This window comes from Carlito syrichta, unplaced genomic scaffold (genome assembly GCF_000164805.1).
Source record: "Carlito syrichta isolate Samal-C Ts95f unplaced genomic scaffold, Tarsius_syrichta-2.0.1 Scaffold288950, whole genome shotgun sequence".
NCBI lineage: Eukaryota > Metazoa > Chordata > Mammalia > Primates > Tarsiidae > Carlito > Carlito syrichta.
Window position 1 is genome coordinate 189,014 of NW_007233046.1, and position 6,000 is coordinate 195,013.

Below are 6,000 nucleotides of genomic sequence, written 5' to 3' on the forward strand. Positions count from 1 at the left end.
TTTTAATTTATTGTAGAGATGAGGTCTCACCAAGCTGCCCCGGCTAGTCTTGAACCCACCAGCTCAGGCAACTCACTCACCTCAGTCTCCCAAAGTGCTGGGATAACAGGCTGAGCCACCAAGCCAGGCCAAAACAAATGTATTTCAAAGTGACTCACTAGACTCGTGCTTATAATCCTAGAACTTTGGGAGGTTAGGCAGGAGGATCATTTAAGGCCAGGAGTTCAAGACTGACAACCAGTCTAGGCAACATAGTGAGATTCCTGTCTCTACAAAAAGATTTTAAAAATTAGCCAGGAGTGGTGACACACATCTGTTAGCACCAGATACTCAGGAGGCTGAGGCAGGAGGATCACTTGAGGCCAAGAGTTTAAGGCTGCAGGGAGCTACAATTGCACCACTATACTCCAGCCTAGGCAGCAAAGCAAGACGTCTTCTCTACCAAAATAAAAGTGACTAATTAAAAAGAAAATGTTCTTCACACCTTATAAATTATCATTAATCTAAAACACTCGTTATGCACTCTATTAGCCATTCTAAAGCTAATTATTTGAACAGGACACACCCTCATTCTATTGTCTTTTTTGGTTTTCCTCAAGACTCCAACCCCAAACATCTAAAACAAGCTTTCTTCTTTTTTTTTTTTTTTATTATTTTTTAAACATATTTTTTATTATAAAATTGTGGGGCACTAAAACAAGCTTTCTTAGGAGGTACCTGCCAAGAGGATTTTCAAATACAATCATCCCAACATCATTCTTCTTTTTAATAAAAATTATTTATCTTTATAATATAATATCTTTATAATATCTTTATTACTGCCTTTCATACTGTATTACTAGAATGAAGGGACATTACACTTTCAATATGGGTCCTGTTTAATTCCCTGTTCTTGGCTGGCTTCTCATTTTCTAATGCAAAATTTATTTAGAACTTTCTGCATCCCCAACCCTAAGCAAACAAAAAAGTAGTAAAGCCCTTCAAGCTCCTCTTCTGTATCTTACGTTGTACCACTAAACCTCACAAAATGGTATCCTGGAGTGACTGAACTCCATTACCTTCCATCCTCCTACTACAGCAAAGGTTTTCATCCATAAGACCAATAACAACAGAACTGGCAAATCCAGGCACCACTCACAAGCCTTCAAACACCCTAAAAATTCATTTCACACCAAGACTACTTCATCCTTAGTGACTGCTCCCCTATTGTTTATAAGCAGAGACATGTAATGGATGAATACAGATTCTGGAGTAGTAAAGACCTGGTCTCAAATAACAGTGCTTACCATCTATTAGCTATTCAATATTATGTGAATTCATCTTTTACCCAACTGTAAAATTAGAAAACTACCATGTATCTCATGACATTGTTTTGTTCTGTTTTGTTTTGAGTTGGAGTCTCACTCTGTCGCCCAGACTGGAGTGCAGTGGCCACTCCCGGCCATCGCAGCCTCAACCTGCTGGGCTCCGGCGATCCTTCCGCCTCAGCCTTTCTAGTGGCTGGAACTACAGGTGCGCGCTACCACGCCCGGCTAATTTTTGATTTATTGTAGGGATGAGGTCTCGCCAAGTTGCCCAGGCAGGTCTCGAACCTGCAGGCTCAGGCAACTCACTCACCTCGTCCTCCCAAAGCATGGGATTATAGGCTGAGCCATGACATTATTAATGACAGGTAAAGGATCTAACATCTGTCTCCTCAGCTGATTTCTTTTGACTCCTAAATGTAGCTACAGCACTCTACATCTCTGTATGTCCTTTTTCTGTGCTCCTCTTTGAAGAATAATACATTTATTATCTAGGTTTCAACAATATCTTCTGGACTCAAAGTGTTTTTTTTGTTGTTGTTGATTTTTGAGTTGGAGTCTCACTGTGTCACCCAGGCTGGAGTGTGGTGGCATGCTCAGGGCCACCACACCCTCAACCTACAGGCTCAGGCAATCCTTCCCCCTTATCCTTCCAAGTAGCTGGAACCACAGGCATGCACCACCATGCTTGACTAACTTTTTGATTTATTATAGAGACGAGGTCTTGCAAAGTTGCCCAGGCTGGTCTCAGGCAATCCTCTCTCCTCCACCTCCCAAAGTACTGGGTTCAGGCAATCCTCTCTCCTCCACCTCCCAAAGTACTGGGATTACAGGCATGAGCCACCACACCCAACTGGACTTAATGATTTTTAAGTATACATCTCTAGCACTAACTCCTCTCCTGAATTTCAGATTATATTTTAACTGCATACTAGACATATCTAGCAGTTTGAACAATAAACTTTATCTCTTTTTTTTTTTTTGAGTTGTAGTCTCACTCTGTCGCCCAGACTGGAGTGCAGTGGCCGCTTCCGGCCACCGCAGCCTTGACTTGCTAGGCTCCAGTGATCCTTCCGCCTCAGCCTTCCAAGTAGCCGGAATTACAGGCATGCGCTACCACGCCCAGCTGATTTTTTGATTTATTGTAGAGATGAGATCTCGCTGCCCAGGCGGGTCTCGAACCCGTGGGCTCAGGCAATCCACTCACCTCAGCCTCCCAAAGGCGCGGGATTACAGGCTGAGCCAAACTTTATCTCTTATCTCTCAGATCATCAGTACTTCAATCTGACTTCCTTATTTGACGATCTTCTAGATTCAAATGAATCTTATCCAGGCAACAAAGAATTTTTAGCAACACAGAAAGACCTCATCTCTAAATGAAACAAAACAAAAAAACTAGCGAGGCATGGTAGCATGTACCTGTAGTCCCTGCTACTGGGGAAACTGAGGTGGGAGGACTGCCTATCCCCAGAAGGTCAAGGCTGCAGTGAACTATGATGGTGCCACTGCACTTTAGCCTGGGCAACAGAGTGAGACCCTGACTCAAAAAAAAAAAAAAAAAAAAACTGACAAAGTATTTTGAAACATTTTGGTAGCTATTAATGTTTACTCAGAAAAACTAATAATTATAAATCCCATCAAATCATAAAATTGATGACGCAAGGCATCAGATACTTTTGGTTTTCATACTTAAAGTCACATTTCTTTTTTATTATTGAAATAGAAAAGTTGACCATAAATTAGGTGCTTGTGGTGTCTATAAATCAAAATGTCCTGTCTACCCTGAGAGACAAAATTGATAGAGTATCTAAAATCAAATCTACAGATATATATTTGTATAAAAAAATCAGAAAACAGAATTTAAAATTTCTATATAATAAAAGATCTCACGAATAAAATGAATACATCACAAATGAGAGTAAAGACACACAATTTGTATCCCAAAAAAGGTATTCAAGGCTGGGTGTGGTGGTTCACGCCTGTAAACCCAGCACTTTGGGAAGCAGAGGTGAGAGAATTGCCTGAGCCTGCAGGTTTGAGACCAGCCTGGGCAACACGGCGAGAACTTGTCTCTACAATAAATCAAAAAATTAGCTGGGTGTGGCAGCACACAGCTACTCAGGAGATTGAGGCAAGAGGATCGCCCAAGCCCAGGACCTCGAGGTTGCAATGGGCCATGATCATGCCACTGCCCTCAAGAATGGAGACCCTGACTCAAAAACAAAATAAAAACTAAGCAATCACACAGTAAAAATGACTAATCAGCCTTGACTACTGCACTCTCAGAAATATTATGTGAAAGAAAGATTGGCCAGGAGCGGTGGCTCAAGCCTGTAAACCCAGCACTCTGGGAGGCTGAGGCGAGAGGATTGCCTGAGCCCAGGGGTTCAAGACCAGCCCAGGCAACTTGGAGAGACCTCGTCTCTACAATAAATAAAAAATTAGCCAGGCGTGGTAGTGCATGCCTGTAGTTCCGGCTACTTGGAAGGTTGAAGGAGAAGGATTGTTGGAGCTTAGCAGATGGATGCTGGGGTGGCCGTGAGAGTGCTGCTGCACTCCAGCAAATTGAGACTCCAACTCAAAAAAAAAAAAAAAAAAAATTACGTTTCCTGCACTTCAGAAGGAAAAAAAAAAAGGAGAACCAGACTACAGGGAATTATTATTTTATTTATTTTTTTAAGAAACAGGACCCAGACCAGGCCTGATCCCCAAAGAGGATAATAGGAAGGCAGGCTTTGAAGAGTTCATCCTGATCTCTTCTAGGTATTAATATTACTGGCTCTGCCTATGCATCTAACCTGGATCTGCTAGATACAATAGGGATTGATCAGTTTTGGTTTTATTTTTGGTTTAGATTTTGTTGTTTTGGTCTTCTGTTAACAAATAAAGAGGAATCTTATGACTGTTTCCTAGGTAGCAGCAGTTCTAGACACAAAATAGAAACAAAACCTATTCTCAAATATGTGAAATTTAGGAATAATATAACCTGTCTTTAGCCTTCACTCTTTATTTGGTAGAATAAATGAGATCTTACTATCTGTCAAAGACAAGGCAGGACAATTAAACTAGAGTTTATGATTCTCTCTCTTCTCTTAATCCTAGTCTTCAAACGACTGTCAAGAGCCTGGCAGCAGAATGTGAAACAGATTGCTCTGGATAAAAATGATGTCAAACAAGAAATCCAACCTAGAGATGCTATGGAAGAAATGACTGTGAACCCAGTGATACCCGAAGAAACAGTCCTGATGCCAGTACCTGGTTACCTCTAGTTTATTATTAAAAATGCACCTTGAACATGATCCTGTGCTTTGCCTAAAAGTAGCAGTTAGCCATTCAACCAATAAAACGGTCCAAGCTTGGTTACTCTACCACTTTGCAGAGTTTTTGCATTTCATGATGTTCAATTAGTTCAAAATGCCTGCAGCCCAAAACTGTAAAAAACTGAAGCCATTTTTATATTTTTAAAACTTTGGTGTGTGTGTTTTTCTTTTTTTTTTTTTGAGTCGAAGTATCACTGTCATCCAGGAATGGAGTGCAGTGGCATACTCACAGCCATGGCAGCCTTGACCTGCTGGGCTCAGGTGATCCTTCCTCCACAGCCTTCCAAGTAGCTGGAACCACATGCGTGCACCACCACACTCAGCTAATTTTTAAATTTACTGTAGAGACAAGGCCTCATCAAGTTGCCCAGGCTAGTCTCGAACCCCTGAGCTCAGGTAATCCTTTTGGCCTCAGTCTCCCAGAATTGCTAGGAATACTGCACCCAGCACATATCCTCATTTAAGCCTTACTTTTCCAGCTCTCATGATTCTTATTTAATCCTAAATAGTTGGTTCTATAACTTGAGGAAGTTTAATAATAAATGCTATTTGCCCTGTTAGTTAAAATCAAAGGCTTGGAATCTAATGGCCCAGAATTTGCATTCTAGCTAAAACATTGCTAGCAATGTGACCCTTGGCAAGTTACTTAACTTCATATCAATGTCAGTTTGCTTATTATTTAAAAGATACATAATACTACTCAGTATAAAATTCCCCTCCCCCCCAGTAGGAGTCAATGTCGCCCAGGCCAGAATGCAGTGGCACGCTCACCGCCACTGCAGGCTCAACCTGCTGGGCTCAGGTGATCCTTCCACCTCAGCCTTCCAAGTAGCTGGAATTACAGGCACATGTCCCCACATCCAGCTAATTTTTTTTATTTATTGTAGAGATGAGGTCTCGCCAAGTTGCCCAGGTTGGTCTCAAACACCTAGACTCAGGCAATCCTCTTGCCTCCGTCTTCCAAAGTGCTGGGATTATAGTCATAAAAACTGTCTTTATGATCAAAAAAGAGTAACACGTGAAAAGCACTTAACTCAATACCTTAAAGTAAGTGTAGTTAATGTGGCTGTTATTCTGATTACCCTTTATCTACATTCACACACTACAGTATATGTATTTCAACTATTAAGTTTCTCACTTGATGTAAGATCACAACATATTAAGTTGTCTTGTGGGGAATAATGGGAAGAAAAGGAACATTTATTTAGCCCCTCTTGACTCTGTGCTCTTGAAGTAAGAGTATTACTTTATTATCTTTTATTTCTTGAATCGGGTTTTCATTTCATCACCCAGGCTGAATGCAGCAGTACAATCAAAGCTCACTACTGCCTCTAACTCCTAGGCTCAAGTAATCTTCCTGCCTCAGCCTCCCGAGC